A 13016-nucleotide genomic window follows, 5' to 3' on the forward strand; every position below is an offset into this window, starting at 1 on the left:
TGGCTTCACTTCTTTAATTTTGGCCAGTGCCAAAGCTGCCACCTTTGTATCCAACAGTCACTTCTCTGCTAGGTCTGGAAACCCTACTTTTATGATTTCATGGAAGGCATCTTTTTGTAATGTCTTTCCTCAATACTCATAGTCAACAAAGAGTCCAAAGGATCCTAGGCTTGTTGCCATGACAGAAAGCAACCACAGTCTGGCCACAGTTTCTTACAGCTCCATTCAGGCTCCATTCAGAATTAATGTTCCCAATTTTGTCTGTGATGCAAATAAAGCTCTCCCAAAGAAAAGACATTAACTTATCCTGAAAGAAGCTCGCTCCAGATGCAATGAAGATTAACGCTTCTTTTTCACTTTTTGTCACTTTTAATGTTTTGCAAGCTTGGCAATCATAACAAACATGGGAACATAGCAACCAAAATGCACAAATTGTAGTGCCCATGAAAAACAAACAATCATGATGTCATCAATGAAACAGTAAAAATATGACCAAAACAAATCCTGACACATGCAGCCTGCAATAAATTTATATGACTACAAAGTGGATCAGAAACCATGTGTTCAACCATTGTATTTGTTACGGAACATCCATCCATCCATCCATTGTCTCCCGCTTATCCGAGGTCGGGTTGCGGGGGCAGCAGCTTGAGCAGAGATGCCCAGACTTCCCTCTCCCCGGCCACTTCTTCTAGCTCTTCCGGGAGAATCCCAAGGCGTTCCCAGGCCAGTCGAGAGACATAGTCCCTCCAGTGTGTCCTGGGTCTTCCCCGGGGCCTCCTCCCGGTTGGACGTGCCCGGAACACCTCACCAGGGAGGCGTCCAGGAGGCATCCTGATCAGATGCCCGTGCCACCTCATCTGACTCCTCTCGATGCGGAGGAGCAGCGGCTCTACTCTGAGCCCCTCCCGGATGACTGAGCTTCTCACCCTATCTTTAAGGGAAAGCCCAGACACCCTGCGGAGGAAACTCATTTCAGCCGCTTGTATTCGCGATCTCGTTCTTTCGGTCACTACCCATAGCTCATGACCATACAATCAATGAATACAGTAGCACAGAATTCCAGTACATATTCAGCATTTACATGAGGCAGGCCATTCTAGTCAGTCATGTTCTACCAGCCACAGCTGCTCAAGGGATGACTACACAGATGTAGGGTGACTTCTCCACTTGCCCATGTTTCTTTTCTCTGCTTCAAGTACAAAATACTCTCTTTATTTCCTGTTTCTCTTGCTTGTTGAGCTCTTGCAAAGCACTCTGCCTATAACTTCATGCTCAATAACCCCCTGATTGTCTGGTTATGAGGCAACTGAATAGTTTTCTTACTCTTTTGACATATAGAAAGAGTTACAGGGAACTGACACTGTTGTACTGTTAATGTCTTCTTTTAGCTGTTTTCCTGACTAATCTTGTACTTGCAAAATATAATGCATTGCATTAAAGAATATACTTCTATTAACATGCCATTATCGTTGGATAGGTACATAAATTAATAAATGACTGAGTGAAGTTTTTTTTTATCTTTTATTTAAACATCTTTCTTTTCTTGGAAAGCAATCATTATCAGCTCGTTATTTATGCAGAGTAGCTACTGCCAGCTTTCTGAGATACACATTTTCTCTGACCTACAGTACATGTGTGCAGTCGGCATGCCTGTGCTGTATTTAGAACACGGTTAAAGCATTGCTTTACAAATGCCAGGGGTCAAGAGTGTTGGTGAGCAATGTTGAACTTTATCAATTTGCTGTCCTGAATCAACTAGTCAGAAATGCTCCTGTAGCATTGTCCTCTTTATATCAGAGCATAAGACAATCTGTTGGTTCTTTTATTAACAAATTCATAACATTCATTGTGAAATTGTAATTGTTATGCTGTGGCTGGCATACCCAAATTGAGTATATCATGGAGACAACTTATCAGCTTAATATGCAGGAATATGTCAAAAAACCTGGACAACATGTGGTTGAAAAAAGCATAATATAAAAAAGTTACCATATACTATATTAATCATGCTATAAAGCATCAAAGACTCTTTCTCTCTCTCTTTATATACAGTATATACAGTACATATATATATATTTATATATATATATATATATAGTATATACTGAATGTATATAAATAATATATTTTAGCATTTGGAATTTCTGACTGAAATCTGCCTTTTCCCTTTTTTGCCTGATTTAAGTACCTGGTTCTTTCCTTTTGAGAAAAACCTAGTTCTCCTCCATGTAAATAAATGAGAGTAAAACTCCCTGATCTCTGCTTTAGGAAGGTAACTTTAAACCCCATATTTTGAACTCAGTAGGCATTAAAGTCTCATACCAAATAAGGTCTGAATGTCTGAGAGGTGTCTATTTTACCTAAAGTTTTGTATAGCGATGAACGAACTTCAATGAATTCTGAGGCAAAAATGCGAGAAACTGAACTAGTTTTTAGTGCCTTTCAATTGTGCAATGGACCTTTAAGTGTCCCTGAGGGCTAGGGAAGTGTTTGCCAACTATACTGGACTGATTATTATTGCCAAAATTGTGATATGTGCTGTGATGCAGCAGTGTTAACCACTGCACCACCGTGCCTCCCAAAGATAAAATTATATTCTGAGTCCACAATACTCTGAAGTCCTATTCCCTTTGTCTGCGTCCCACAAGCTCTTGCCACTATGATTAACATCAACACAGGCTGTGATGCAAAGGTTCGGCATTTTCTATTCAGGGAGCTGGCACTATCACTACCTGATCTGTGCTGCATAACAAAGAGCATAACATGCTTAATTTAGCAGGTACAACCTGCAATGAGTCTATGCAGAACAACAAAGAATTTTCATTATGGCCAGGGTGCAAATCCAACTGGACACCATGCATGCTTGTATATGAGGTTAAGAAAAATTCACGCATGCGAGAAGCAGATCAGGCAGCACCGTAAAGAGTGAGGTGGATTATGCTCTGTATGTGCATGCGTAAAACTTCTGTGCATAAGCGACATAAATCGGGCAGGTAGCACAGATAAAGTGAGAAGGATAGTGACATCCCCATTTAACACGGCTTATCTCTGTAATGTCAAGATGACTTTGAAAAGCATCATGGGGCACTGGGGAAAAGATTATCTTAGCTGGCTGCACGGTAAATTTTCAGGGAAAAAAATTCAGAAAAACAAGGTTACCAGCATATTGATGGTGAAAAAAATTCTTTGCTGAATTTTGTTGATCAACACTAGTATTGTACCAGATATGTACAGCAGAATATGCAATAATCTCATCAGATAATCTTTTATTTTATTTTTGTCAAAAATAAAGCTTAAGTTAATACATATAACAAAAAGCTGAATAAATACTAAATAATAACTGCAAATTCTTACATATTTTTTGTTCATGTTAGCTTTTAAGGAAAAGTATTCACTTCCTCTATGATGACTGTTTTGGAACAAAGTGGATTTTTGGCGAAAACACCCAAAACCACATGACATCCATTTTTTGTACTCAGATACAGGCTGCTTTCATATGTGGTGCTGAATTCTGATTCAATTCCCGTCATTCATATCTAATCTGAGTTTAAACAGGATTTATATTCAATAATGTGGTCTGAGTACAGTAATCCCTCCTCCATCGCGGGGGTTGCGTTCCAGAGCCACCCGCGAAATAAGAAAATCCGCGAAGTAGAAACCATATGTTTATATGGTTATTTTTATATTGTCATGCTTGGGTCACAGATTTGCGCAGAAAAACAGGAGGTTGTAGAGAGACAGGAACGTTATTCAAACACTGCAAACAAACATTTGTCTCTTTTTCAAAAGTTTAAACTGTGCTCCATGACAAGACAGAGATGACAGTTCTGTCTCACAATTAAAAGAATGCAAACATATCTTCCTCTTCAAAGGAGTGCGCCTCAGGAGCACAGACTGTCAGAAAGAGAGAGGAAAGCAAACAAATCAATAGGGCTGTTTGGCTTTTAAGTATGCGAAGCACCACCGGTACAAAGCTGTTGAAGGCGGCAGCTCACACCCCTTCCGTCATGAGCAGGGAGAGAGAGAGAGACAGATAAAAACAAACAGTCAAAAATCAATACGTGCCCTTCGAACTTTTAAGTATGCGAAGCACCGTGCAGCATGTCACTTCACGAAGCAGCTGCACAGAAGCTAGCAACGTGAAGATAATCTTTCAGCATTTTTAGACGAGCGTCCGTATCGTCTAGGTGTGCGAACAGCCCCCCTGCTCACACCCCCTACGTCAGGATCAGAGAAAGTCAGCGCGAGAGAGAGAGAGAAAAGTAAGTTGGGTAGCTTCTCAGCCATCTGCCAATAGCGTCCCTTGTATGAAATCAACTGGGCAAACCAACTGAGGAAGCATGTACCAGAAATTAAAAGACCCATTGTCCTCAGAAATCCGCGAACCAGCAAAAAATCTGCAATATATATTTAAATATGCTTACATATAAAATCCACGATAGAGTGAAGCCGCGAAAGGCGAAGCGCGATATAGCGAGGGATCATTGTACACCATTTTTATAAATCATGTTAAAGGCATCATGGCAGAAAAAGCAAAAGGACAATTGTGCAGGAAGGAATCAAAGTTTTTAATAAATTTCCCCATTGGGCCAACTCGCTGTGTTTAGAAAATGAGCTATGTTTCTAAAATGTAGAAAACTGAATAGCATCAGCAGAAAACAAATGGGCAGAGAATCATATTTATGCTGTACCTGTATCACTACATCACAATGCACGAACAACACATAAATTGTAACTTAAGATGTAAAGACCTAAAACATTGAATCAGATTTCTTTAGCAGTTCTAATTCTGGTATTGAGGCCTGGTAGTGTACATATGGTTGTCTTCACACATTCTTATTTACATAGTTACTTTCTCATTCCTATGACAAACTACAATGGGAATTTACTGTGTCAATGTTTACTATGTATTGTTTGCACTGTATAATGCCATATGTTAGCAGAGGACAGATACTCTAATTAGGCTGTGTACATGACATACCAGTCTACTCTACATTTATGTAACCTTTTGTGCTATGTTCATTCTTTTACTAAGTTACTGTTACTATGTGCAGGATCAGAATTACATCTAATGAGAACTGTAGGTGCAGGACATTTTGTACCCTGCTCAATATATAAGACCTGCCCAATTATTACACATATGTTTCTCCTGTTCCAATAACAGTATTAAACATAGTTACTATTTTTAACAATACAATAACAACAGCAGCAGCTACTTTTACCTAATATTTGAATAAGCTGGGTAAAAAATGAATTAATGTATGAGCATTTCATTATTTATTTTGTTTAGATATTTAACGTTGGCTCTTCTGTTGGATTCTAATAAAAGTGAAGCAGGTAAAATTCAAACAACACCAGCCTCTTTGAACCAAATACATTTATTCATTGGCTTGTAATATAGACACTTTACTGGATAATTCTGCTCTATAATTACCTCAATTACTTGCCCTTACAAACACAGGCAGAAAAAAATTAAAGTCTTCTAAGCCAAAGACATATTAAAATTTATAAAGAGCTTTTCTGCTTCTCTGATTCCTCTCCTTCATTTGATGTGTAAGTTTTTGCTTCAAACCTATTTAAAAGGTTTAAGTCTGGCTTTCACACTGGTCATGGTACAGAACAGCTTCAAAACTGTATTGTTAGTGACATTCAAATTTATCCTGATTGAGGAAATTCAACAATTATTGTGCTGTTAATTTAAGTGCAGGTTTTGACAGTACTAAACACAGGTTTCATTTAAGCAGGCTTAAAACTTTCATTTGTCTATCAGGCAAGTTCATACCTAAAGAATACGTTTGGTGTTTTTCAAGTGGAAGTTATTTTTTCACAGTCATGGTATATATGCATTTGCCACCCCAAATTGTGTTTTACAGTGAAGCATTTTCTATAAATTTTATACAATAAAGAGCCTGTTCTTCTATTTCATAACGGAAGCCATGGGGCACACAGCATGATCAGAAAACAAAAATGAATATTTCCACCTTGAAGTGGCAAAAATTTGGATATAAGAAAACATGCCTTCCATGTTTCCGATGCATGTTTGTGACAACAAGGGGGATCTAGAAATAATCATTTTATCACATATTATCGGTGCTTTTTTTCTTGAGGTAAGGATACTTTTCTGCTTGCTTGTGTGATACCAGTGGCTTTTGTGAAAGAAGTTCTCCCATAAATACAGGAGTAAATCAACACAAAACCAAGCATGTGGCAGGAACAGTTTAGTGTGATTTTGTCATTGGAGAGGAAACTACACCCCTGGGGGTGACAATCTCTGAGGTAGCACATGCAGCTGGTGTTCTTTTAAAACAGCTGAATCTCATAATATTGATGATTTCTGTTTGTAAATCACATATTTAAGCTATTTTACAATGTGAATATCATCTCAAGCTGCAGCTAGATAGATTATGTATCCCAAAGGGGAAATTATAACATTACAGGAGCTCAAGAGAAGAAAACCATGTATATATATATATATATATAGCGAAATAAGGCGCTATATAGGCGCACGACCCAGCACAGATTCACACTGAAGCACGTGTAAAAGCACAAACACTTTTTATTTCTCTTTACCTTTGGGGCACGTCTTCCCCATGAACCCCACAAGCAATACACAGTCCCAAAGCACTTCAAATAAAGCACAACTAATCACCACAAATACACCCTTCTGGCGGCGGCACCACCACCACCACCACCACTCCTCCTCCTCCTCCTCCTCCCAGGCAACCTCATCCTCTTCCTCTCGATTCTGGCCCTGAGTAGTGGCTGCAGGCTCTTTTTGTAGCCCTCCTGGAAGTGCTCCAGGTGGTAATTGGCCTAATTAGGCTGTACTTCCTGGTGTAGCTGCACTGAATTCCAGCCCACAGAGGATCGTTAAGCCATGCAGCTCCTTTGGGTGGTGGCCACGGAGCCCCACAGGTTTGAGTTCTGAAGTCCCACACCTGTGGCCCCAATATATATATATTTATATACTGTATATAAAATAATGAACAAACAACAACCACCGTAACACAGAAAGAACTTCTTATTTGGATAATGCTGGGCTGCTGCTGTCAGTAACAGGCTTGTAGGTGGCAGTAAGGTGATGAGATGTGTCCAGATGTACAACAAGTTTACATTTAAGGGCATTAACATTTGAATGCAGCAGCTCCAACTTGCAATGTCCACAAAAGGAGCATGCCATTTGAAGTCTTTTCTATCCAATGATGCCTGGTTGAAGACACCAGCATTCAGAATAACATCTTTAGAGCGCGTGTAACAGAGTGAATCATTCTGTTGTTGAGTTTAAAACTAAGCATCAGTAGGATGATGAGACCTGCTCCAAGTCGGTAACGTAAATTAAATTGACCTCATTTTAAAGTCTGGATTATACATTTCAGCTTTATATGTAATGTGCTAGCTTTTTTAGTATATCGTATTCACATAAATCTCCAAATAGCATCTGAAATAGGGGGTTTAAACTCGTTCTCTGCAGTTACCAAAATGTCACAATGCCTCAATTCACCATAACTCACCATTAGATGTGATAGTTCTTTCTAGTTAAAAAGTGATTGGAGAGCTCTTTTAACTTAAAAGGCAGATCAATGCTCGATAAAATACTTGCTTTGAAAAATGGACAGATTTGGTAAGATTTTAGGCTTTTGCTTTGACTTCCATTGCAAAATGCCAGGACATGTTCTGCATTCTTTAAACACAATTTTGCATGGTAAATTCATACACACACACAAACATATATATATATATATATATATATATATATATATATATATATATATATATATTGTCACGCTTGGGTCACAGATTTGCACAGAAACACAGGAGGTTGTAGAGACAGGAACTTTATTCAAAACACTGCAAACAAACATGTGTCTTTTTCAAAAGTTAAAATGTGCTCCATGACAAGACGGAGATGACAGTTCCGTCACACAATTAAAAGAATGCAAACATATCTTCCTCTTCAAAGGAGTGCGTGACAGGAGCAGGGAAGGTCAGAGAGAGAGAAAAGCAAACAATCAAAAATCGACAGTCGCTGTTCGGACTTTTAAGTATGCGAAGTACCATGCAGATTGCTGGTAGATCGGCCGCAAGTAAGCCCAGCAAGCAAGGGAGCAATGTGAAGGTAGTCTTTCAGTGTTTGTTAACCTGTAGGGGTGCGATCAGCCCCCCAGCTCACACCCCCTCCTCAGCTTTATTCACATTTTCGTGAATCAAGCAACATTCCAAACCAGGCTCAAACAAGTGTGACAGGACATCAGCATTAATATATTCAGAGCCGGGTTGATGCCTCACTGTAAGACTGTAAGGTTGCAAACACAAAAACCATCTCAAGAGACGAGAGTTTGTTTCCTTCTGACGGTATAACCACTGAAGTGGAGCGTGATCTGTCACTAATGTGAAATTTCGACCCAATAAATAATAACGAAACGCTTCCACAGCCCATTTTATTCCCAAGCATTCTTTTTCAATAGTCGAATAATTATGCTCCCTAGGAAGCAATTTCCTACTCAAAAATGTGATATAGGTGCTCTTCCCCATCAAAAACCTGGGACAGGATGGCGCCTACACCAAATGCACAAAATCCTTGGAGTAGTCGGGATTCTGCAGAACTGGATAAGAAGACACAAAAGGCACGTTCACAAACGTCTGTCCATACAACAGGGCAGTTTTTCCTGCCTCTAGTAAGATCTGAAAGAGGAGCAGCCCTATTTGCAAAATCAGGGATGAATCTTCTGTAATAACCTACAAGCCTCAGAAAGGCCCGTACTTGTTTCTACGTTTCTGGACTTTTCTGAATTGAGGTCGGAGTAAACCCCTGCCCATGGAGTAGTCCAGATAATGAGTCTCAGAAATACCCAATTTACACTTCTTGCGGTTAGCTTTCAAACCAGCCTGTCTTAAGCTTTCAAGGACAGCCTGGAGACGTTCTAAATGTGTTTGCCAATCATTACTGAAAATCACGACATCATCGAGATACGCCCCAGAATACTCGGAATGAGGACACAAGATCTGGTCCATCATACACTGGAAAGTTAGAAGTGCGCCATGAAGACCAAATGGGAGTCTAGTAAATTCATAAAGTCCGTTGCAAATGCCATTTTTTCGCAACTGTCGGCCTCAAGAGGCACCTGTCAGTAACCTTTCGTGAGATCCAGTGTGGAGATATAGGATGCCTGACCCAGTTTTTCCAACAGCTCATCAACACGGGGCATTGGATAAGCATCGAATTTAGAGACTTTATTCAAGCGCCTGAAATCGATACAGAAACGAACCGAGCCGTCTTGCTTTGGGACTAATGCGACTGGACTGCACCAGTCACTTTTACTTTCGCGAATTACACCCAATGCCAGCATCTTTTTGACTTCCTCGCACACAATATTCCATTGTGCTTCTGGAATCCGATATGGGCGCATCTGCACCCTAACACCAGGTTCACTAGTGATTTTATGCAAGATTAGTCACGCTTGGCAAGTCTGAAAAAACATCAGTATTCCGTTCAATCAAAGATAACAACTCTGTCTTTTGCAAGTTAGTCAAATCACCAATGGCAACATCGCTCTGAGAGACAGCAGCGAAAGAAGTGTACTCCCGCTGCGGGTCAGGCCATTCCTTCAAGAGATTAACATGTAAAATCTGGAATGGTCTGTGCTGGCCCGCTATTCTAACCAGTTCACCTGTTGTTAATGTCATTAACACCAAAGCAGCTGAAACTGATTAACAACCCCCTCTGCTACTTAACTGACCAGATCAATATATTGACTTGATACTATACTCTGATTAAAAAGTGTTCCTTTAATGTTTTTGAGCAGTAATATATATGTATACTTAGGTCTGAATCGCAATCTGAGTATTTGGGTGGTTACTGGTTACCTACCAGGTAACGCTTATGGTTGGTCAGCCAGTTGGCAAACATTTGCCATGCCACACGCTCCAGAAATGACCACCTATCTGTCGCAGCCATGTGTTGCATGGCTGTCCTCTTAGCCTGTTCCAGTCACTCAGGTCTTCAGTAATGAGGATCCTGCAAGTGAGATCATCCACGCGTAATTGCGCCACATGGCCGTAGTACTGTAACTGGTGTTCCTTCATAATACAGGTAATGTGCCTCATTCGAGACACAAAGTCAAACCAATAGTACCCAAAGATTCTCCAAAGAGACACAGTACCAAAGGAATCCAGTCTTCGTCTTAGGTCACTGGATAGCATTCATGTCTTGCAACCATATAGCTAAACAGGGAGCACCAGGATTCCAAAGACTTGGACCTTCTTCTTTTTGCATAGATATCGGAACTGCCACACACTCTTTTCCAGCATCCTCATGATCCCCATGCTTTCCTAGTCTGTCTACTGACTTCATAGGAAGAGTCACCAGAGACATGAATGTCACTGCAGAGGTAAGTATAAGCTTCTGCATGAGGTTGAAATTCCCTCCACAACACAGACACACTGTGGATAGCTGTGCCCAAGAGGTCATAAAAGGCATTTATCTTGGTTTTTATGTGGGACACTTGCAAGCTTAGACACTCAGACTCCTCGCTCAGCCTCTAAAGAGCCCTGATAATAGTCTTCGTTGACTCTGCAAAGATCACAGAATCATTGGCAAAGTCAAAATCACTGAATTTCTCCTTACCAACAGATGCCCCACAGCTGCTGGACCCCATGACCAAGCCCAACACCCAGTCCATGCAAGCACTGAACAGAGTAGGAGCAAGAATACAACCCTAATGATCCCCAGAATCAACTGCCTCCACTCTGCACAGCACTCACAGTACCAGTGCACAGGTTGGCCATGATATTCGGCAACTTCGGGGGGATCTGACAGGGCAGCTTGATCAACTGAATCGAATGCTTTACAAATATTGACAAAAGCTGCAAAGAAACTCTGCCGATATTCACATTTGCACTCGATGAGAACCCTCAGCGGCAGGATGAGGTCGATGGTAGACTTCTTAGGCGTAAAACCAGATTGCTCCGATTTCTGGTAGGTGAGCAAGTGATTACATATCCTATTGAGGATGACCCTAGCAAGGACCTTACCCGGCACCGAGAGCAGCATTATCCCCCTGTAGTTGCTGCAATCCAGGCAACCACCCTTCCATTTCCAGATAGGGACAACAGGTTCTATTTTCCAGTCAGTTGGAATGACACCCATTTTTCAAATGTAAGCAAAGATTACTTCCAATGCAAGGAGGACAGCCTTACCACTAGCCTGGAGAAGTTCATCCCAGATATCGCTTAGATCATTCCAAAAAGATCATGTTCTGCAGGTACTGATAACCATCAGGAAAAATATTGGCAGGCAATATGCTGTACATTACTGTAAACCCAATTTTAAAATTGTATAATGTATACGCATTGCTTTTCAGAAAAGAAAAGAAAAAAATCCACAAGGCATATCAACACACTCATATTGCCCATAATTAGCCAAGTCGCCATGAACCTGTGACTGACATACAAAAAATAAAGTTAATGATGAGGTTCTTAAAATCAAAGTGAACATTGCATACTGTATCGCAAAAGACAAACTTTCCTTCACAAAATTTGGCCCACTCATATTTACTACATAAAAATGGCATCAACATCAATCCAATGTATGAGAACCTTAGGCGAAAGGTTTGGCCAAATAGCTGATCGTATGAAAAGTTTTCTTACCACTAAAGTAAGAGACTCTCACACTCCCACTACATGTTTATAATGATCAATTGAGAAGCACATATTTCAATGACAGAGTGTAAGATTGCTAGAAGATGAAAAACTGGCGAACAAATTTGTTGGACAGCAATCAGCTCAGTATGTTCATGCAAGCTATTTAATTTCATTTCTCAAGCTATTGTAAAACAGTGATGCCTGAGGACTTCGACAAAGCATCTTCATCAGATAAATCAGTATGTTTTTTTGGTGAAAAATATAATGTAATATTTTAATTATATTTAAAATTGTTTTATGTTATGTGATTAAAAAGAAAAAAAACATTGTCCAGTTAGCCATTTAAGGATGCAAAGAGTAGCGAAGCAAAACATGTACATCTTTCCTGAAGGGGCCTGAACTGCCTCAAAAACTTACATATTGCAATTTGCTCAGTTAACCAATGAAAGTGTAATTTTGCTTAATTAAAAATTAAGGAACTTTTCTGCTCAACTTACCTGCATACCAATGATTGTTCTTTGCGCTACCAAAATTTTTGCCCAGCTAGCACAGTGCTACCACTTAAAAAAGTAAGTGTGCAGCCCTGCTTTGTCTCAAGCATAGACACAACTTAATCTATATTAGTATGCATTATCACTGAGTATCCCGTCAGCTGATCTTCATCTTTGTTAGCAGCCAGAAAAGAGGGAACTTACCTGCAGGGCTCATCTAGGTGGCACGTCTTAATCAAGTGAATCAGTCTTCGGCCCATGTGTGGTTTGCTGTTTCTTAAGTTCTGCAGTATTTGGTGGACTGTGCTTGAAGTGCCCCACTACCTTTTGGCATTTGGAAAGTGCCACTATTCTGCAGAGGAACAGTGACAGAGCATTGAATGCTGTGCGCAATGCATGGCAAGTGTTCAAAAGGCAGCTGTCTCACCGCTGAAATTATATTTTGTCCACTATCTGTGCTGAGTGTACTTAGTTTATTCTAAATGATCCACTGTTTTGCTACATCCATAAAATGTTCGCCTCAAGTTTCAGCATAATGTCTATCTGATGTTTTCATGACTGTCAAAGCATGTGATTGCAGTTTCCAGTGTTCATTGATATAATGAGCTGTATCCCCGAGGTAGCTATGATTTCCATGTGATGTCAAATAGTCACCAATAAGCACGACCGTCTCTGTGAACTCCAACTCCTTAGCTAGCTTTGCCATTTCTGTTTCATACAGCTTGTTACGACTGTGGCTCTTGAGGACAACTCATAAGTTGGGTTGTATGTCATACTGACCTTTATCCTCCTACACTATGTAAATCAGCCTGCATGCTGTGGCATCCATTTAGCAATTGCTACTGTTAATTTGCTGGAGGTTGACATGTCCATCAATGCCTT

The sequence above is a fragment of the Erpetoichthys calabaricus genome, chromosome 1, assembly GCF_900747795.2.
Source record: "Erpetoichthys calabaricus chromosome 1, fErpCal1.3, whole genome shotgun sequence".
Lineage (NCBI taxonomy): Eukaryota > Metazoa > Chordata > Cladistia > Polypteriformes > Polypteridae > Erpetoichthys > Erpetoichthys calabaricus.